Source organism: Lynx rufus, unplaced genomic scaffold (genome assembly GCF_022079265.1).
Source record: "Lynx rufus isolate CCGP_SWC_20201006 ecotype Redwood Valley unplaced genomic scaffold, mLynRuf1.p SCAF_21, whole genome shotgun sequence".
Lineage (NCBI taxonomy): Eukaryota > Metazoa > Chordata > Mammalia > Carnivora > Felidae > Lynx > Lynx rufus.
Genome location: NW_025814836.1, coordinates 18,482,989 through 18,506,017, shown reverse-complemented (window position 1 = coordinate 18,506,017; position 23,029 = coordinate 18,482,989).

Genomic DNA, 23,029 nt, shown 5'->3' with positions numbered 1-23,029 from the left:
TGATAGTCTATTTTGGAGGGAGTGTTAAATTATTCAGATGCAGGCTCAAATAGAATGTCTCCAGCAGCCTTGACTTCCTGCTTGAACTTGCAGATGTCAGTTTGCAGAGCCCAGCGAGGGTCTGCAGACGATACCTTGGGTGGGCAGGTGGCAGGGCTTGCATCTGCAACTCTGAACCCTTGCCGTTTCCAGTCCCAGGCTGTGGGGTCCCTGGGCAGGACTGGCGCCCTGGCAACCAGACCCTGGCTGGAGCTTCTTTGCTTGTGTGTAGGTGTGCTAGTAAGTTATGCAATCCACCAGATGCTGGAACCGATGTTTCCAGCCAGCTGATGTGGGGTCACCACACACGTGGTGTTTGCTTTTCTCTGGGCTCCCAAAGGTCCACACGCGCCCACTGGGGCTTTGTGCAGGATCTTTCCAAAAGTGAGGTGGGCTGTGATTTCTGAACGTGGGAGTCCTCTTATAACTCTCCACTTTTCTTGGTTCTACTCAGGCTCATCTCCTCCAGGAATCTTTGTGCCTCCTCTGATGAGGATGTTGGTGCCAAGAGGCTCTTCAGGATTGAATAGCTCTCATTCCAGCCCTGTTTATGTCCAAGCCCCTGGAGGGCTGGACGGCACAACCATGTAGCGGTGACATGGGAAGATTATTTATTACCCAAACCAGGACACCTACCAGAGTGGAAAGGGGGCTCTCTTTCATAGTGGTTCCAGAACACCAGGCATAATTTAGCACGATGTTCTCGAAGGAACACAGGCTCCAGAACGAACTGTATGCTTAACTTCAAGGGACCTCAGTTTTCTCATCTGTTAAACTGAAGCCTACTTTTCATGATCACGTGGCAGTAATATAGCTAATAGGCCAGGCACTATGCCTAGCATGTAAGCATTCAATATATATTAGCTCTTTCTTCTTTTTAGTTTAAAAAAACTCAGTTAAAAAAAAAAATAAAGCAGTGGCACCAGAATCATCTGTAGGCTCCCAGCAGGTGGGATTGAACACCTGTTTTCTCCTACCACCCCCACCCCATCCCCACCCCCCCCCCCCCCAGCGCTCTTGCTGACCCAGACTGGGGTGTTGAGTTTTCAGTCAGCCATTTCCTTTTTTCTCAGATGTTTCTGGTCTATATATATATAGTGGTGTTTCTCAACTTTTTTTCTTTTTTCGTTATTAGCCCTCAGGAGGCTTTTTAGATATTTTTTCCTCCTAATTGCTAACCCTTTCCTCCCCACCATGAAATTTTAATACCACAGGTACACCATGTATCTGTTCACGTATGGTGGCCCTTTGAGGAGCCCAGACCATTGTGATGCCTTCTTCTCACCCCGTAGAACCAATTTTTGCTCCCTCCTAGAAGTGATTTTCTTTTTCTTTTTTAAAGTTTATTTATTTTGAGAGAGAGAGAGCACGAGCAGGGGTGGGGCAGAGAGAGTGAAAGAGAATCCCAAGCAGGCTCTGCACTGTCATCGTGCAGCCCGATGCAGGGCTCGATCTCATAAACTGTGAGATCGTGACTTGAGCTGAAATCAAGAGTCAGACGTTTAACACACTGAGCCACCCAGGTGCCCCCTGTAAGAAGTGGTTTTCACACCCTGGGAGGGGGGCAAGGTCCCCCTTTGAGAATTCCTGGCATACAGCATGGTCGTCTTTGATCTACGCACTATCTACCCATGATAGATTTGCCCATGCCCAGAATGTGGTGCTTCTCAGCTGGAGCCCATGTGGTGGGGAGGGGAAAAGCCATGAAAACCAGTAAGAGCTACCTTTGGTTGAGCAACCGCCTCAAGGCACTTTTTCGCTAACCCTCACAGCAATCCTGCAAAAGAAAAAAAAAATTTTTTTTCATGGATGAGAAAGCTTAGGCTCAGAGAGGGAATGTCACCCATGGCTGAAATGACTGTTGAGTGACAGAAAGAGAATTTAAAACTGTGTCTGTCAGATAGGAAAGTTGAAACCTCTCTGACACCCTGGCCAGGGAGAAGGTGATGGTAGAAGGAAACCAGCATTACCTGAGCTCCTACTATGTGCCTGGGGCTCTCTTAGGGGCTTTATCCACTTTATCTCATGTAATTGTCACCTCTGCTCTGTGAGGCGGGTGTTCCCCAGTTTTGGAGATGAAAAATGGGTTCGCAGTGATTATTTTGTTATAGCTCACACACGGCCAGCATTCATGAAGGCTGGATTATAACCCAGGTCTGCTTGCTCCTAAAACCCCTCTCTCTGACCACGAGGAAAGAGACTCCCTAAAGGAAGTGCTCTGAGCCCCTACCTTGCAGGAGGGTGAGAGAACCACCAACCCCCCCCCCCCCCGCCAAAGTTGTAGCTTTCTTCCACGGCCAGTATTTTATGTGCTTCAACTCCCCTTCCCCAACACACACACTCAGTTTTTGGGGGGCACAGTTAGATAGAACGAGAAATATAAACTATACTGTTTTGAAAACTTTGTAAATATCACTACTGTCACAAACTATGAGGATCTGGGAATCCCAGCTGAAATCACTGGTCCCTGATATGGCAAAGAGTGACCTGTGCTCTTTGGAGATAATATAGCAGGATGGCATTCAGGCAGTCACGGGCGGATGGTGTGGTTTAGAGGTGAACCTCAGGTCTGGAGGAAGAGAGAGTGGCCTTACTTGAGCAGGTTGCTGGGAGGTTCGATGCAGGGTTAATGTAACTGACAACTCCAGAACACAAGGAGTCAGTTTCTGGGGGGTTCCTCTCTAGGGCCCTTTCGTATGTCTTTGGGGAGACAGTCTTCATCTACATGTGCTGATCCCAGCCAGTGAAGCATCGGGGTGGGGGGAGGACCCAGTCCCCTCTGGTGCTTTGCCTCAGGCAGAGAACCAGGCAGTGGAATGAGGGATCTTGGGAGAAGCTGTCAGCAAGCCCCTTACGTCTTTCATTTTCTCATTGGCCTGATTCGCTGAGCCCTGACCTGACAGCCAGGCAGGATCAACCCTGGCTTCCACACCCTGGAGGAAGAGTTTAGGGTCCCGTAGGTGGACTGCTTTTTTAGTCATCATGTCTGTCTTTCCAGGAGTGGGAATGGCTGCCTCCTTCCCCGGGGAAGGCGGGGGTGGTGACAGCCAGGGTTGGCTGGCTCTCCTGCTGTGCTGAGAGGCATCTGGAGGCCGGTTCCCGGGGATCTAGAGCTGGCAGTGATGAAACACAGAGCTGCAGCTTTGGCCGGAGAAGCAAGATGCCTCTGAGGTGGTTGCTCATTCCTGCCCTCCTGGACACAGGCTGCTCACCTGACTAGGGTTATGGCAGATTGAGGGAGAGATATCTGGTCCTAAATGAAAAATCAGGTCCTGTGCAAAAGATAGTCTGTAGGCAAATCATAAGTGCCCGTGTCTGATTTGCAGGGAACGGAAGTCCCAACCGTAAGTCAGTTGTTGGGATGACTTGGGGGAAATCAGGCATCAGGAAAATGCCAAGCCTCAGTTTCCCCAGGTATAAGATGAGAGGGGTGGGTCAGATAACTTCTACACACCATTTACTGTTTTCTATACTACTTTAAAATGGTTTTGTTGTGGGGAGGGTGCCTGGGTGGCTCAGTCGGTTGAGCATCTGACTCTTGATTTCAGCTCAGGTCATAACCTCAAGGTTGTGGGATCAAGCCCTGTGTTGGGCTCCATGCTGAGTGTGGAGCCTGCTTGGAATTCTCTCTTTCTATCCCTCTGCCCCTCTCCCCCACTCTCTCTCTTTCTCAAATTAAAATAAGTGGTTTTATTGAAAACTTGAATCTGCTATTGGGGCCCTCCTCCAGACTCTAATTATTATTCACCCCAACTAAGGAAGCCATGTTCATATCAGAATCCAGCAGCTGAAGATGAGAGTGGCATCCCAGCATTTACTTAGCGCTATTACTTATTTCTAACTTATTATTAGATTTACTGTGGGTAAAGAGTCCACAAATAATGCATGAGTAGCCATACGCCAAGCATGAGACAGTGAACACATTACATGTACATTTACCTTTAGACTCAGAAATCTTCTAAGACTTAGTTACAAAAGTACAGCCATGGAAATATGAAAACTATGCACTCAATGCTGTTAGTTGTGGCTAAGACTACAGTTGATGTAAACACATCCAATAGGTTAAAAACTTATGGGTTCATAATGGAACTCAGAACAGAACATCTCACTGGTCATTTTGGATGAGGCTAGGGAGCCAACTTATTGTTTTGAAAACTGGTAGATAGATGAGGGCAAAGAATTAGATGTTTACTTTGATTTTCCTTTACAAACTGTATCTCAGGACAACCAAATAGTGGATACGGGAAAGTTTCTCTTTATAGAAGTATCCCAGCTAGTAATTGAAGAAATGACTTTATAACTAGGATTTTGTAATCCTGAGTCCAGGCAGTGATCCCTGGTGTCTGTTAATACCATGAGAAGAAGGAGAGCAAGATTTTATGTGCCTTTGATAGAAGTACCACAACACTGCCTATGAAGTAGCCTTGCTCCCCTCCCCACAAGGCTAACCTGAATATAAAAGAACAGCTATCCAGTAGAACTTTCTGTGATAGAGAAATTCTGTCTGCACAGTCCAACATAGTAGCTGCTAGCCATATGTAGGTATTGAGACCTTGAAATAGAGTAGTGTGGCTGAGGAACTGAATTATTAAAATTTATTGAATTTTAATTTTAATTTAAATAGCTATGTGTGGCTAAAAGCTGCTCCATTCGGCAGCCTGGCTCTAGACTTAACCCATGAACTGAGGGAGACACAGGGGACAGAAAAACATGTTAAATGACACCATAAGAATGCAAACAGCAAAACACACTCTATAGGAAACTTTATAGGACAAACTATCTGGTCTCATCAACAAATAACATAAAATGAATAAAAAGGAAATAGTATGGGGGGGAAACATATAAATTATTAAGGACAAGTGATATCAACCAATAATAAGGTATGGGGCTTATCTAAATCATGATTTGAATAAATTTTCTATAAAGATTATGAAATGATATTAAAAAATATTATTGTTTTAGGTGTTATAATGCTATACTGATTATTTTTAAAAGGAGTTCTAATTTTTAAAGGAGTCCTGTTTTTGTTTATTTATTTATAAATGTTTATTTCTTTGTTTAGAGAGAGAGCATGCACGTGCAAGCAGAGGAGGGGCAGAGAGAGAGAGAGAGAGAGAGAGAATGAGAGAGAGAGAGAATCCTTGAGCTATCAGCACAGAGCCCAACTCAGGGCTCCACCTTACAAACTGTGAGATCATGACCTGAGCCAAAATCAAGAGTCAGACGCTTAACCGCTTAACCGACTGAGCCACCCAGGCGCCCCTAAAGGAGTCCTATTTTCAAAGAGACACTACTGATATATTTATGGATGAAATCATGTGATGTCTGGGGTGTGTGAAAGAGAAAACCGGGTGGGGTGTAGATGTAACAAGATTGGAATGGGTTGGTAATTATTAAAGTGGATTGGTGGGTATATAGGAGTTCATTATATCATTCTCTTTATGTTTGAATGTGTTTGAAAATTTTCACAATAAAATGTGAAAAGCAGAAATAAGTATGGGGGAAACCAATTTGTCAATAAACTTCATATAAAAAAAAAAAAAAAGAAATAAGTATGGGGAACTTCCAAGGAACCCCTCCAACCCCAACAAACAACAGCCGTAACAGCAGCAACAAGAACTTCACCCTTGAGCTGATTTCAGAGCTGGGAGCCAGGGACAGTGAGGGTGTATGGAGTGTACCCCAAGGGAAAGACAGGGTCCCCTGAGGGCAAACACCGCTATCAACATGGCGATAAGGAGAGTAAGCCCAGGGCCAGAGGCAGTGTTGAAGAACTGGAACTAAGACTTCTCCAGCAAGCTGCAACACCAGCTCACATGAGCCCAGAACTACAGCATCCCTGACTCTCGGAGAAAGCAAAAGCACATTCTCTTTGCAGGAAAACATCCTCCATTTTTGGTATGTGGGATTTCCATGGATTAAGGTCAAGCAAATATGAACCAAGAGTAGGGTGCATGTGGAAACTATCATCTAAAGTTGGGGACTTTGGAGGGTGAGAGAGTGTGCCCAAGTAACTAAAAGGTATAAATTACTGCAAAAACATAAAGTAGGATTGTCCTGGAGAGTGGTTCTCAGTGTGTGGTCCTGGGACCAGTAGCACAGCATCCCCTGGGAACTTGTTAGAAATGCAGATTCTTGGGCCCTACCCTAGACCTAATAAATCAGGTGGCGGGGCCCAGCCACCTGCTTTGGAACAACCCCTCCAGGTGATTCTGATGCACCAAGTGTGAGAGCCTCTGGTCTAGGTAAACGTTTTAAAACTGATGTTCATCAGCTATTAGGAAACATTTCATGAACATCACCAGGCCAGTGATATTTTTCAGCAGATAGGAAAAAAAGTTAACAGTTTCCCAATAGTAAACATTTTTAATTTTTTTTTACATTTATTTATTTTTGAGAGACAGAGAGAGACTGAGCACAAGTGAGGGAGGGTCAGAGAGAGAATGAGACACAGAATCTGAAGCAGGCTCCAGGCTCTGAGGTGTCAGCCCAGAGCCCTGTGCAGGGCTCGAACCCACAAACTGTGAGACCGTGACCTGAGCCAAAATCAAGAGTCAGACGCTTAACCGACTGAGCTACCCAGGCGCCCCCAATAATAAACATTTTGATGGCCCTAGGTAATTCTATAAATAAAGGCTAATAAAAGTCATTTGACAATTATCCATTAAGAAGTTTTTAAAAATAATAAAAATGTATTTTTTAGCATTTTGTGTACATATTTAGTATCCCAAAGGTATGGTGACTGTCCCAGAGACGGACAAAAATATTACCTTCTCAAAGGGGGCTTTAATTAGCTGTATGCCTCTCCATGGAACCTTCCTCCAAGGAGTTGGCATCTCAAACACTTCTGTCTGGAACTGTCTTTAATTAGCACTAGCTCATTTAGGTCTGGTCTCACTTAACCTGGGATCTGAGCAGCACCCATTACTGTCTCTTTTCTTTGATCTATTTTCAACAAAAATTGGAGAATATGGCTGATGTTCAGTCTCTGTCCCCACTGGACTTCCTGAACTAACCAGACTGGGTTTGGAGAGCATGTACCAGATATTTTTGTGGCTTAAACGACCATCTTCTGCTAAGAGCATGCTTGTGCTTGTCCTGAACGAGTTTTTGGCATGCCTCAGAGGCTGTTTATCACTTCTGTATTAAGCATAATAAGATGGGCCCCTCATTAATTACAGCCTTGCTAGAAGTTAATAAACAGATGGAGAGGTAGAAGTCTCCCTGCTTTCTTGTGGTCACAGGCACCAAACAGAAACCCATAGAGCGTCAGATGAACATATGTTAATGCTAAGATTCCCAACACTTCCCCCAGCTTCTCTTAAAAATAGAGCAGTTATTGTGATGGAAGCTAGGGGCACCACTTTCACCAGGCTGGTAAGGATTATACTCAGAGTCCTAGAATCACAGTCTTTCTTAAACCCCACTTCTGGAACTGGCTACATTCTTTGGGGACCTGTTGAAAGATATAGTCTCCTTTGTACCCCATCTCAAAAGAATTTCGATTAGCAGGTCTGCATTGAGACCTGAGAAACTCCCAAGGTTGGAAGGTGTTTTAGGGGATTCTGACATACAGCTTGAGTTTGGAAACTGCTGGGGTGGGCTCAGAGCTGTTCTGGCAAAGGCTGGAAGTTTTCCCAGGTCCTTTGCTGGTGTCTAAGATCTGTTGCAGAGCTGGGACCCGCTCTTCTCCAGGAAGACTTGGTGTTTTTGGGAGCAGCTTTGAAGTTTGCTATTCTAACCTCGTCCCAGTCCAGTGAAGGGCAAGTCCATCAGGGTGGCCTGGCCAGGGGCACAGAGAGGCGCCAGCACAGACGAGATAAACCTGGCTCTGCTCCTCACCACGTTGGGCAGATTATCAAGCTCCTGTGAGCCTCATTTTGCTTATCTGAACGATGGTGAGAATAATATCTACCTGAGAGGGCTCTTGTGAGGATTAAATGAGAAAATATACGTAAAATACTTAGCCAACAGCCTGGCATCTAGTGGAAACTCAATAAATAGTTTTTTTTTTTCTTGAAGGTTCAAGCCTAAAGAGTTGCCACATAGTTGATTTTTTTTTTTTTTCTGAACAGAGACCACATTTTGGTAACACTTTTCTGCTAAGAGAGATTATAGAAAGTTTCATTCTGAGAGTGAATGCTGTAACTGGAAGAGTATGTGTTTAAAAGACTGGACTTTCTGATGGAAATTGCCAGTAAAGAACACCCTGTCCTACCAATGGTGGTGCAAGGTCTCAAGCAGCTGGCCGAGTGGCATGAAAAGAGTAGAGATATAAGACAGTAGGTGGCTTTTTTTCTTCTTTAAGTTCATTTATTTCTTTTGAGAGAGAGGGAGAGTGAGAGCACCATCAGGGGAGGGGTAGACAGAGAGAGGGAGAGAATCCCAAGCAGGCTCTGCACTGCCCGATGCGGAGCTCGATCCCACGAACCATGAGATCATGACCTGAGACGAAATCAAGAGCCAGATACTTACCCACCTTAGCCGCCCAGGTGCCCTGAGAGCAGGTGGCCTTGGCAGGAATCTCAATGCAGCCTAGATGTTAGCAGGAAGCACTCTGACTCTTCAGAGTTAGGTAAGGTTGGCTGATCCCGTGGCAAAGCCCAGAATTTCTTGCAGTTCTTGGGGGCTTTCATACCAAGGTCGACTTTGACTTCCTTCCCTCCGACTTCTGTCCTTTTACTCTGGCTTGTGCAGCTCCTTTCCTTGTTGCCTCAAAAACTCTTTTTCATGTGTAGCACATTTTACCTAAGTTTGGAGAAATGGGCATGAGTTGATAGCACAGCAGGGTGACAACTTACACTCAAATATTAAACCTGTCTGTCATAAGACCTCTCTTCCTTGCTGCCCCCAGTCTCACTGTGCTGTCACTTTCCTCCCTCTTTCTTGTTTAGCTCATCCTGTTCATTTCAAATGCAGAACAATTTCGTTACCTCTTTTGCTATGTTTTCTCTTGCTCACCCGTGCTCCCAGGGTTTCTGCTGCCCAACACGCACTGCAAGATATTTTCCCGAGCGGAGAATAACTCCCTGAAAGGGAGCTTGAAGCTTGCTCTTACAATGATAATTTATTTCTTATCCCCCATCCAAACCTAAATATTTAAGCAACACGATGCTGAACAAATATAAGCATGGTCATGCGAGTGGCGGAGGCTGTGTTAGTAATGGAAAAGACAGACTGGATCCAGGAGATACTTGGAAATAAGGTCCCACAACAAATCGAGCATAGAAGAAAAACAAAAGGAAAGGGAAGGAAGGAACCAACATTTAACTGAAAGCCAGTATCTAGCTCATGTAATCCCCCCAAAACCCTAGTTAGACTGATTACACACCCAGCTTTGAGGACTGTTGGAATTGATTGACATTAAATTTCCCTGTATGTCAAGATTCTATGAATTTTGTCTACTGTCAAGAGAGGGAGAATCACGGTCTTCCCTATCTTGTATTCTTTATTGTTGTTGTTGTTATGTTTATTTTTGAGAGAGAGAGAGAGAGAGCATGAATGGGGAAGGGACAGAGAGAGAGAGAGGGGAGACAGAATCCCAAGCAGGATCTTTACTGTCAGCACAGATCTTGACACGGGGCTCGAACTCACAAACTGTGAGATCACGACCTAAGCCGAGGTCAAGAGTCAGACGCTTAATGGACTGAGCCACTCAGGTGCCCCTTGTAGTCTTTAAAGCACAATCTTCTGTTCATGTGGGCAGTGACAGCTGGTAAAACATTATTTCTGTTTCTTCTTGGGGGAAGATATGATACTGAGCTGCTTTTAAAATATCTTGGTTGCTCATTCTGTTTGTAATGGAAAATGTTATTTGCTCCGGTGGTACTTGTTGATGATGCCAGCAGACCACACACACTTTACTTTGAAGAAGCCGGATAATGTTTATACACCTGCAGGCATTGGCTAGAGAGATCAAGATGAGATGAGATTCTTGGTTGGTATCAAATTTATTTTAAAAAACGGGGCCTGGGTGGCTCAGCCGGTTAAGCATCTGACTCTTGGTTTCAGCTCAGGTCATAATCTCATGGTTTGTGAGATCGAGCTCCATGTCGGGCTCTGCACTGACAGCACAGAAACTGCTTGGGATTCTCTCTTTCTCCTTCTCTCCCTCTCTCTCTGCCCCTCCCCTGCTGGCATGCTCTGTCTCTCTCCCTCTCTCTTCCTCCCTCCCTCTCTCTCAAAATAAATAAATTAACTTTAAAAAAACCCCAGAAAGGTAAACATAGGACTGAGATGGTTTGAGCAACGTAGCATGCTTACTACACTTTTTCTTGGCATGCTTGGAGGAGCAAAAGAAAACGTGAATTCAGGAGATTCAGTGGTAAATGTCTATTTTCTGGGTCTCGGAGAAGACACTGCTCAATATCTCTCTAGTTCTTGAGTTGGGTCTTTCATGGATTTTTAAAAAGCATTGGCTCATGCTTCCCCAAGTAGATGGATGCTAGTAATAAATAATGAAAAAATATCGAATGCTAGGAAAGTGACGCGAAATTTTTCCTTCCTCTTTGATATAAGCCCTTCTGAATAATTGATGTACACATCTTTTTTAGTGGCACAGGGCCTTTCCTAAAAGGGAGGTATAATGTGGACAAAGCTGTGAGAGACCTTCTGAGTCTGTAGCCAGCTCCATAGTCTTGGAGGCGTTGACCACTAAACCTTTTCCTTCTCAACAGAGGGTCATCTCTCAGGCAAAGACACAGTGTAGTGAGGGGATGTCTTCCTCTACTTTTCTCACTTCATTCCGTGGTGTGGAGTCTTCTCTGGCAGCTGGTCTGTTCCTCATTGTTTTTTTTTTAAACTAGGAAGACTCTATAATTAACTTGAGCCTATTTCGGCTGTGTTAATTAATGTGTGTATACAGGAGGTTGCTGTTTTCCTGTAAGGTGTGATGAATAGAACTGGTTTTCGTGGAAGTCACCTAGAGCTTTAGCAGATGTAGCATTTGGCTTTGGGAAACATTCACGCTGGAGAGCAAGACAACTAATTCTGCTTGATACAGTCTAGGGTCTAGGGTATGGAGAGTGGTCCTCAGACTCCTCTCGGTTCTCTCTGTAGGTATTGGAGAATGATGAGCAGAGTGAAAGAAACCCATCCATTGAAATCAGTCAGACCTGAATCTGAGTCTTTTTTTTTAAGTTTATTTATTTATTTTGAGAGAGAGCAGGGAAGGGCAGAGAGAGAGAGAGAGAGAGAGAGAGAGAGAGAGAGAGAAGGAGTGAGAGAGAATCCCAAGCAGGCTCTGCACTGTCAGCTCGAAGCCCGACGTGGGCTTGAACTCATGAACATGAGACCGTGACCTGAGCTGAAATCAAAAGCTGTCCACTTAACCGACTGAGGTGCCCTCTGAGTCTGAGTCTCCGTGCCACCCCACAGTGACTGTGTGATCTTTGGTAAGCTGCTTAGCCAATTGGAGTCATGTTTGCTCATTCCATCGATGGGGCACAGAACAAGCCTTTTTGGTAGAATTAGTTCAGGCAACATTTGGGAAGCTTCTGAGATGTGTAACTCAACCCATGAGCCTACAAGTTGGCCCTAAGCATTTATCCTATCACACTACAAGCTCCTTGGAAACACGCTCTGTGTCCTATTTCATTTTTGTCTCCAATGCTCATTAAAGGTAGGAACTCATTTTTTAAAGAATGAAAGATGAATTGGTCTCATTTGGTTTGTAACCTTCACAACAGTGCAGTGGTTATTGCTGGTGTGGGCCAACTTTTGATCCCTAAACTCGTAATATGTCTCTGTCCATAAAGGAGTTTGGACCCATCACTCAACCTCAGAGTATTGGGCTTTGCCAGTCCCCAAAGACTGCACTGAGAATTGACCTGTCCTTCCTACACAGTCCTTCTGGGAGTCTTCTGTAGCTCCCTGGAACTTCGCAGAGATGCCAGTGGTCTGGCCCAGACAGCCCAGATGCACCATGCAACTCTTCCTGTCTTGAGTCTTGTCATTGGCCAGTGACAGTGCTGTAGACAAACAGAGTGTGACACATAGTGGGGCCTACGTCTCCTCTGCATCAGAGGCCTCTCTGTAATCCCTGCTTCTGCCCTTCTTCTCCAACCCCAGGGGAATTTCTTTTTTGCCTGTGTGAGATCAACTCTCTCTTTTTTAAGACACTCAATCCCATGGCCAGAATCCTCTTTCCTAAAGGCCTTAGGTCTTTGGAACATATGAGCCGGAAACACTTTCAGGAGATTTATTTTCTGCTCTGCCATAAACCTCTCCTGGGTGCCAATGTGCAGAACTCCCTACTTGCTTGAATGGGGGAAGGGAGAGTCAATATCTTAAAATACTATATACACAGTGCCCAGGAGAAAATAATTAGATTCTGGGAATTTGTCTTATTAGACATGGCAAATGTTACAGGCCTTTCGGGACTCTGGATTCATTAGGGTTGTAAGATGGTGATAAAACTCTAGGTACCATGTTTGCATTTAAAGGCAGGAAGAAGAACAGAAGAGACAAGTTTTCTTTCCATACGTTGCCATTTTAACAAGAAGTAAAATAGCATTTCAGAATCCCCAGTAGATTAACTCTTATATCTCATTGGCTGAGACTGGGTCCCATGGCCACCTGTAACTACACAGGAAGCTAGGAAAGCAATGGCTGGGTTTCCAGCCTCACCGTGTCAGAGACGGCAAGGCAGAGGGGGTCAGGAATGCAGCTGGTCTGTATTAGTCTGGGTGCCCTCAGAAGCAGATTCTGACACAAGGATTTGAATGTTAGTAGCTTGGTTGGTTGGTTGGTACAGTAATCCCTAGTAGAGAAGTGGAGAAGTGAGGCAAAGAAGTCTCCTGTGTTAGTAAGAGCTCTCCAGAGGAACAGAACCAATAACTTACATGTATATTTATACATGCACATATATATATATATATATATATATATATATATATATATATGATTACACACACACACACACACACACACACACTTACCATAAGGAATTGTCTCAGATGATAGAGACTGAGAATCTGTCCAAGATTGGCAGTCAGCTAGTGGGAGAAGCAGGAGAGCTGAAGGCATAATTCCCAGTCTGAGTCTGAAGGCCGAAGATGGTGTCCTAACTCAAAGACAGTCAAGCAGAGAGGAAGAGTTCTTTCCAGTCAGACTTTTGTTCTGTTTGGGCCTTTGGTGGATTGGATGAGGCCCACCAGGAGGAGGCGGTCTGCTTTACTCAGTCTACCCATTCAAATGCTAATTTCATTCAGAAACCCCCTCACAGACACATCCAGAATGTTTGACCAAATTTCTGGGCATCCCGTGGCCCAGCCAAGTTGACACATAAAGTTAACCATCACTCCAGGAAAGGCGGCTGCCGCTGAGGGCAGCTGGAGCCCAGTTCTGTTGGTGTAACTTTGAGAGCCGGAGTAAAATATACCCTTGGGGGTTATCACCCTGGCACTGGCCGATGGTTGAGGGCTGCCTGGGGAGTTTTAGTCCCTGACACTTCCGTCCTGCCCGTGAGCTGGCAAACAGGCTTTGGCCAGAGAATGCCTTCAGGCAAAGTGGTGCAGGTGCGGCCATTGGATGTCTGGAGGGTGATCTAAAGTAGTGAGATGAGGAGAGATGGAGGTGCTTGGGTGGCTCAGTCAGTTAAGTGTCTGACTCTTGACTTCTGCTTAGGTTATGATCTCATGGTTTGTGAGTTCAAGCCCCGCGTCAGGCTCTGTGCTGACAGCACAGAGCCTGCTTGGGATTCTCTCTCTCTCTCTCTCTCTCTCTCTCTCTCCCCCCCCCCCCCCCGCCCTTTCCCATTGGTGCACAGGGTGGGCACTGACAGTGTCCCCTACATCCCCTATGTCCCATACATAGGATGTGGTGAAGCCCGTAGAAGTTCATCAAGTGTTTTTTTTTTTTTTATCACTAAGACATTTTAAAGCTGGAGATTCATTCGAAGGCTCGGATGTTTTGACCTCTAGGACTTTATCTCAGAAGAGAAACTTGTGCTCTTGTGATGTTTTCTCTGGGAACAAACTACTGAAGACAAAACAAGGATCCTGTACACAGAAGCTTAAGGGATGGGGCTGTTGATGATGTTGATTGCAGCCTGAACCATGGCAGCCGAGACCTTAGTCACTCCATCTTCGATCTGGTTTGGAGCCCAAGGGGAGGGTGAATCACATTATCTTATGTAACCTTCAGATTCAACCTTGGGCAAGGTAGTGCTCCCTATTGTTCCCAAGAGAGAAAACTGAGGTCAGGGAAGGGGAGGAATTTGCCCAGGTCACACATCTGGGAAAGTCACACAGTGGAGTCTGGGGCCGCCTGACGATAGAACTGGTGCCCTTTCCATGATACTCGGCTGTTCCCCCAGGAAAATGACCTTTCAAAGGCACAGCATGAATTAATAATGCTATAATTATACACTTCTACACTTCTTCTCGCACTGACTCACTGACTTCTTCCTGAGTGGCAGGAAGTTGTTTTTCTGATGGAGTAATAAGTTGCACTGACCCTCTGACCTCCTGTCTCTTCTCCTCTCTTCTTTCTCCTCCCTCTTCCTACCCATCCCCTCCCCTCTCCTCCTATCCCCTTCTCTCCTCTCCTTGTCTCTCTTTCATCAGGTGCATACAGATGTTGGTAGTATGTCATGTTCTTGAGCCAATCAAGGCATCTAATGCTGGGCTCACCCTACCCTTGACCTATTGAGACTTTCTCCTGAGGTATCAGTAGGCAGATAATTGTGATACCTGAGTTAGACAAACATAAGTTGCAAAAGAAGTTTGGCTGTCTTCGATCCTTCTGTTATTAAGGTTAATACAGAATGGATGTATAAAGCCCTTTCCCTCTTTGGATCTCCTTCTGTCACCCAAGGGAGGACCAGGTGCCTGTGTTTGTGTCTGCTTTCAGAAGCACAGGGCAGCCCCGTGCGTGAGGCGATACTGATCTGATCACATTTTCTGCCCTGGGGATTTAGTCCTGTGGCTGTGAGTGACTGACATAGTCACGCTGTGGCCAGCCGTGCTGCAAAATCAAGTGTGAGCCTCAGCTAGGGGAGAGCCGAGGAGCTCTGAGTGAGCAGGGAGCAGGCAGATGCTTGCCAGGAAGCAGAGGCGAGAGAACAGATGGCTCAGTGTGGAAGGAGTTTGGACCCTGCACCCCATCCCATCCCAGGCTAGACTTGTCTAAAAGAGCCACATGACTCAAGAACCCCACATGTAGCTGGGGGGCGGCGTGGTCTTCTCTTCATCCAGATGACCTCCAGTCAACACAATTTGTGTAAGAGCCTGTGGGCTTTGACCACAGATGCTGCCTCATGATGGGCATGGAACTTTGCCCGTGCAGACGCGGAGCGCGGACAGCTAAGCAGCCTTGTGGAAATTCAAGCCTGTGTGTTTACTCGCAACATTGATCAAGGCCAGAACTCCTGACTGAAACAAAACAAAACCACAATCATCAAAAAAGAGATGGAGTGCCTGGGTGGCTCAGTCGGTTAAGCGGCCAACTTCAGCTCAGGTCATGACCTCGCAGTTTGTGAGTTCAAGCCCCGCATCGGGCTCTGTGCTGACAGCTCAGAGCCTGGAGCCTGCTTCGGATTCTGTGTCTCCCCCTCTCTCTGCCCCTTCCCTGCTCATGCTCAGCGTCTCTCTGTCTCTGAATAATAAATAAATGTTAAAAAAAAAAAAAAAAAGAACCGTAACATCAATGGTTGCCTAGAGAGGTTGAGTCAAATTATCAGGTGGTTTCTATAGAAGAGCTCAATTACAGTTTTCATAATTTTGCTCTGATAGCCCTAGGGGACAAATTGTGATTTGTTTGTTTGGTTATTTGAAAAAGTAAACAGAAACAAACAGAGGTGGGAATATGCGAGATCAGCTTAAGACCACCATCTGTGGCCTAATGAAGAGGTGTTGGCTCATTGTGATGGGGGAGGCTGCTCACCACGGGGCATCTCACCCAACATAGGAGGAGGTAGAATTGTTACAGGGTTTTCAGGAAGGGTAACATTTAGGGTAAAAATGGAAATAAAGGTTCGAAACAAAGCAGAGATGGATATCAGCGTGTTAGTGTCAGTTCTGGACTGTAAATTGGGCCAGGCTCTTGTTTCCTTGGAAACAACAGAGTTAAGATAAATGTCTTCGAAACCCCCTTCTCTGAAGCTCTGCACCTGGGCTGGAAATTGGGGCTGCATCTCTGTGTCAAAGTGACTTAGATCCTCCACCAAGCAAGAGGGAAATGTTTCATTTTTACCCGTATGATTTCCTAAGCCGAGTTTCTCGTGGTCCCTGATTTTAGAGATCAAGGATTTTCAGGATGTGAGAAAGCCATAGTTAAAGAAGGTTATAATGTGCAGTGTCCTTGGGAGAAATACTGTTTTCAATTCCATTGCTCCTGGCTTCATCTGTGTGTGTTATCTCAGCTTGATGAATGGCAGGGCAGATTTTTTACTTCTTCAGTCTGAGCTAATCATTACTTTCTCCAAACTTTGAGGTTTTTTGGAGGAGAATGTGGTGGTTAATGGGTCAGTGCTCTTTGATGTTTCCGAAACTTGTGAAAAATTGTAGCTTTTCTAAATGACTACACACCACGAAGGTATTTGAAGAGCATCTAGGTGGGAGACACCAGCTCAGCTGGTATGGTAGCTGGGATCCCCCAGTCCTGGGAGGTGGTAACACACAGGGCCCTTACTGTTCCACACTGGAGTCTCCTGTGCTCCACCTTTTGAGTGTTCCATATTGGGTGTATCACATGCACTATTAATTTTTAAGAAGTGGATTCCCGTGTACTTAAGCAAATACATTACAAAACGAAGCCTTTAATTGCTACCATGAAAGGAAAAACAGTATCACTTGCATGCATTCAAAGTAACCATGAAAAATAAATAAGATGATGACCAGTAGCATTTTCTTCCCTAGATGGTTGCCTGTCAAATTGCCTGAGCTGGAGGATTGACTTGCCTTTAAAAAAATAGAAACCAGGGATGGTGGTGGGGGTTGGGATGGTGGAGAGGATAATAGCAAATGTCAGAAAGGTGCTAAATCAGATCCCATTCAGCACCAGAGCAAGACTTTTCCATTTTACAACCAGAGAGATGGGAGAGGATTAAACCTAATGTAAGGAGTCAATTTGACTGTGTTTGTGCACCACCCCAGATCATGGTGGTCCCAACAGGACAGTGTGTCCCATACTCAGGGAAACTGGCATTGTGCTCTGAGACCATTGGCTGCACAGTTGGAGGCCCAGGAAGGAATCAAGGCCACCACTTCTTAGGTGTGTGGCCTTGGGACAGGTATTCAACCTCTCCAAGGCTCAGCTTCCTCATCTGTACAATGGGTATAGTAATTCGTCTGACCTCTTGCGGTTTCTCTGAGGATCTAATGAACTGATCCATGGGAAACCATTAACACCATGTCTGGCATAGACTACAGTTTCCATACACAGGAGCTAGGATGCTGGGAGAAGCTTGTGCTCTGCATCTTGAAAACAGCTAGTAGCTGGGTGGGTCCTAGAGGTCAGATCTGGGTAACAGGGAATGTCCATCCAAACTGATAGGGGAAGGGGAAGGGCAAGCTGAGTCCTGAGATCACTTCCTGTTGCATCAAGATCATAAAAGCAGGGCTGGAGACAAGGGTCAAAACAAAATAGATAACCCCAGGGAAGGGAACAACAATAGAACATCTGTCAAGAACATGGTAGGAACAAGAAAGAGGACTCCCAGAACACCGGCAGGCAGTTCTGAGGTGTGCCTGAAGATTTGCTGGCCCTCAGTTCCCCTCCGTGGGTGGGTGGTCCTGATTAAGGGAGACAGCTTCGGTATCCTCAGTTCCTCTGAGATAATTATGTCTAGGGTCTTCGGTCTTGTCTCCAAAACAAGACCAGTTGGATGTCATTCATCCATCATCTTTTGTATGCCTGCTATGTGCTGGATACAGTGCTAAGCACTAGGCAGGGTAGGACAGAAGCATGGTTGGTCAGGTTGGCCCAGAGTGTGGGGTCCTGGAGATACTGGGATCAAAGGACAGAGGCTGAGTGCTAGAGAGGGAACCTATTCTGGAAGGAGCAGGCAGGATGCAAGACAGACCCAGCCCCACTTGGCTTGTAGAGTCAGGTTAGTGCCTGTCCTTATTCCCCTGTTGTGTGTTGAATTTTGTCCTGAAAAGAAATGTTCATGCCCTAAGCCCCAGTACCTGAGAAGGAGACCTTATGTGGAAGTAGGGTATTCATAATCAAGTTAAGATGAAATCATACTGGATCAGAGTAGACACTAGTCCAATGACTGATGTCCTTATAAGTAGAGGGAGTTTGAACACAGACACACACACAGAAGGAAGATGGCCATGTGAGGACACAGGCAGAGACTAGAGCACTGTAGCTGCAGGCCACAGACCACCAAGAAATGCCAGAAACCACTGGAAGCTGGAAGAGGCAAAGAAGGGCTCCCTTACAGGCTTCAGAGGGAACACAGCCCTGCAGACACCTTGAATTTGAACTTCTGGCCTCCAGAACTGTGAGAGCATAAATTTCTATTGTGTTAAGTCACTCAGTTTGTGGTTATTTGTTATGGCAGCTCTAGGAAACTGCTCCCTCCACTGCCTGTTCCAGGAGTTCTTCTGTCCTGTTGTGGGTTGAACTTTCTCCTGAAAAGACATGTTCATGTCCTAAGCCCCAGTACCTGGGACGGAGACCCATTTAGTAGGGTCTTCATAATGGACTTCTTGTCCCTCATGGTGGTCTTTATGAAAAGAAAGAAGTACTCATCAGTTGAATTGCATTCAATGTAAAGAAGAGAGTTAAAATAATCTGTGCCATTTGAGAAAACTGGAAGGATTGGATCACAATTTTGTTTTTTTGATATTGTGTGGTGGTCATTGTTCTAGACATTTTGATATTGTGTGGTAGTCATCGTTCTAGACAGTTAAAACTGTCATCCAGACTTATTGGAATCTTGTGCATTTTAAGCAGTTCCCTAAGCCCATGTGACCACTCCAAATTCATATTACCTCAACTCTGAATGCTGTCTTCCCTCTTTCCAAGAACTGATAGACCCAGATACTGTTATTCAGCTGAGATCATATAGAAATGAATTTCAAACACAGGAGTTGGTTAGAGAGGAGCAGGAAGATCAGGCAGAAAGCAAGGAATGGAGTAATGCTTTATGTTCATGTAATAGAGCCTTCAGGTCACTTTAGGCTGGAGGTTGGGGAAAAATGTCTCAGGGGAACTTGGCTGCAATGCCCAAGGGACATACGAAAGGAGAAGTCCCAGTAAGCTTGTATTCTTTTCGCCAGATTTTAGGGCAAGCATACAGATAGCTATCCTTTCTTCCCTGGAGTGGAATGAGAGGCCAATGTGACCGCTTGGGATTTCTTGGAGGTGGATTCTTTTGTGTGAGGTCATTTGATGAATGTGCACACTTTGGAAAGGCTGATGTGAGACTCAGGACTTCCAGTCTAAGAGATGTGCACCTCAGTTGGCCACCAGGGCCACAGGCATAGCCTTCCTTTCCTTGATGATCCTTCTTAGGAGTCAGTGTGGGGCCCTATGGGCTTTTAATTCCCTGGAATACAATTATGGCAGAGGACGCTACACAAGACACCAAAGCTAAATGAACTCTGGAGTTGGAGGTGGGCAGAAGTGTGTAAGCATCAGATATATCAAAGCCAAACCCTAAACAAAATGGCTGGATTAGAGTGGGAATGAGAAGCTAAAGCTGAATGCAAGGTGATGGGAGAAATCACAGCAGAATGGGAGTAGGTTACTGACATGAAAATGTACAGGGGAGACTGGTGCTAATGGCTCTGGACTGTTCATCCTTGACGGCCATTGGCCTGGCTTCCACATACAGGGACATGCACTCTTTTCTTCTTCAGAATCTCTAATTGAAGGCAAAGTCAGATAGATGGAGGCTCATCATTAAGCCAGAGTGAAAACCAAAATCCCCTAAGGAGGTCAATGTCACCTGCTTGTAACACTGCCTGGGAAACCTCCAGGTGTATGATCCCTTCAGTCCATTGTTCTTGGGCATGAACACCCCCCTGGTGTATGAGCCACATGGATGCGGAACTCCTTAGCTCCTTTATGTGGGCTGCTGATTGCCATTTTTTCATTTACTTAAAGCACCAGGACAGATGCTTTATTTGGAAACTAAATCCTCAGATAAACAGGTACAGGCACAAGCCCATTGCCTGCTGCCTGGGGCTGTCTGTCACTGTGCTTGGCCCCAGCTGCAGCGTCAGTCAGGTCACGGTAAGGGTGTGGTTAATGCCCTGTGCGTATTAAATACTGAAGTCACAAGGACAAGTTAGGGATGGGGAAGTTTGGAGAGGTTAGAGACAGCTGAGCAAGATTCAGGAAGGACTTTCTCCTTTTCCCCATTTCCGTCCTCATTCTGAAGGAACTGGGTGTGAAATCATTGGCTGTACAGAGAAGAAATGGTCTTTGAGTTAGTTCATCTCCACAAAGCAACAAGAAAGAGGCATGAAATCAGAAGAGGTGTTCTAGATCGACCATGGGAGACCCAGCCATCCTGCTTCTTTTTCCCTTCTCTCCCTTCCCATCCCACACACGAGGTGATGTTAACACTTCTCTCATCTCTCCCTGGCTCTGGGATAATTTTGGCCAGAGTAACCATCTGAAAACATGGCTTTCTTCATGACTCTCTTGATCAAAAATAGTAATAAAGCAGACACTTTTTGATGCTTACAATATGCTGGGAGGGGGTGTTCTGAGCCCTTCGCACATTGCAGCTCATTTACTCCTCACAACAACACTGTGATGTCGATGCTATCACCATCTTCATTCTCAAGAGGCGAGAACTAAGATGTACAGGGCTTAATTTACTTGTACCGAGTCACAGCTGATAAGTGGCAGAGGCAGGATCTGAGCCTGGGATCTGGATCGAGAGTCCACACTGTTATCAGCTCTGCCTGTAGAATTAAGAACAAGTTCACTGGACTGGCAGTCAGCGTCTTCCACCACCTGGACCCCATCTGTTGTGTACCCTGTCTATGCCTGCAAGTACTCTGTGTGCTTTCTTATCTCCACCTGGAGTGTCCTCTCTGATCTTCTAGGCATGTCCAGTTCTGGGAGTGCACGTGGAAGGACTGGCCTAGGATTCAGAGGTTTTGGTTGAATCTCATTCTGCTACTGACCTCTGTGAGCCCTTGGGTGGGCCAGCTTCCTTCCATCATTCTGTTTCCTCGCCCTTGGAAGGTGGAAGTTGGACTGCATGGTCTCCCTGCTCTCTCCAGTTTGGACATACTGGGATTCTATGATGCTCTCCCATCACAGTGAGATGGTCTAGATGGATGTGCATGGATGAGTCCTTTATTCTGGCCTAGTTTGGGCCTTATATCCTGCTCTAGTTTCTGTGCATGCAACCAGCTTAATGTTTCCCAAGAGAGGCTCCGATTTGGTTAGTTTGTCTTCCTCCCATATAGAAGACCTCAATGCACAGAGCTTTACACCGAACTTCCTCAGAGGCAGTCGACCTATCATGTGCATCTGAGACATGCTGGCCTATGGCATGGGCACTGTTGATCCCTGGTCCAGATGGTTGTGGTCAGTGAAACATGTTGGCTTTTCCTAACACATATGTTGGGAGCCTTAACTTGGACCACTACCCTTAAGAAGTCCCTTATGGTTTCATGGACATTTCCTGTATCCTGTCCAATACAGCTTAAAAACATGAAAAGAACTTAACCATGTACCTTTTGGAGTAAATAATGATTCCCTTGTGGTTAAAAGCATGGACTTGCAGTCAAAGACGTGGCTGTGAGCACCTGTTCTTCCGTTTTCTTGCTGTATGATCTTGGGCAAGTTACTTAGGTCTCTTCATTGAAATCTAACTCTCGAATCCTACCTCATGGAAATGCCAGGATTTTCCAAGTCCCTGGGCTCCCCCAAAAGGCAGAATGACACGGGATAGCAGGAAGTGCTAAGACCTTTGGGAACATGCAAGGGGGAGATACTGCCCCACCTGGGAGCTTCAGAGAAAGCTTCCTGGGGAAATGACACCAGAGTTGAGGCCCAAGAGATAAATAAGGGTTATCCATCTGAGACAAAGCATATTTGAAGAGAGCCTGGCATGTTGGAGGAGGTTCAGGGAACAGCAGTGGGGCCTTGCTAGGAAGTCCTAACTGCCCAAGGAAATCCCAATGATTTACTGGGTAGTTGGATGTATGGTAGAAAATAAAATTTCTAGATATTTAGGTCAGCCTATACAACGAAGTTCTGCCCTCCTGAAAAGGGGGTTATTTTTAAGCATGTCATAGTGATTTAACATTGGGAAATCACCTAGCCAAATAATTGCATTAATAAATTGGACAAAATATGGCCAAATCAGTAGATCACCATTTCAGCAACTATTTCTGATAAAATATAGGGAAGTAAGAATAGAAGAAAACTTGGGGCACCTGTGTGGCTCCATCGGTGAAGCATCTGGCTCTTGATTTTGGCTCAGGTCATGATTTCAGGATTTGTGGGATCAAGTCCCATGTTGGGCTCTGTGGTAACAGAGTGGAGCCTGCTTGGGATTCTCCCTCTCTTTCTCTGCCCCTACCCTGCTGGTGCACGGGTTCTCTCTCTCTCAAAATAAATAAAGAAAATTACAAAAAGAGTAGAAGAAAACTTCATAGAAGGGATAAGGAAATTTATTAAAAATCAACAGCAAGCATTATAGCAAAACTGTATAAGACTTGGCCATTCAAGTTTTGTATAAAGCAGGGATACTTGTTAACACTGCTAGCAGTCAACAAAAATTTTAAGGTCTAATTGATGGAACACAACAATAAAGATACATGACTTAAATTTTGAAAGAGAATGATTGAAATTATTACTACATGCTTCTGATATCACTTTATATGTACGAAAGCTATGAGCCCAAATGAAAAACTATTATAACTAGTAAGGGCATTTAGCTAGAAAAAAGATGAATAAGCAAAAATTAATTTTCAATTTTCCAGTGTCAAAAACGATTTAGAAAATAAAATGGAATAAAAACGAGTGCAAAAGCTATCAAAAACCTAATGATAAATTAAATAAGGAA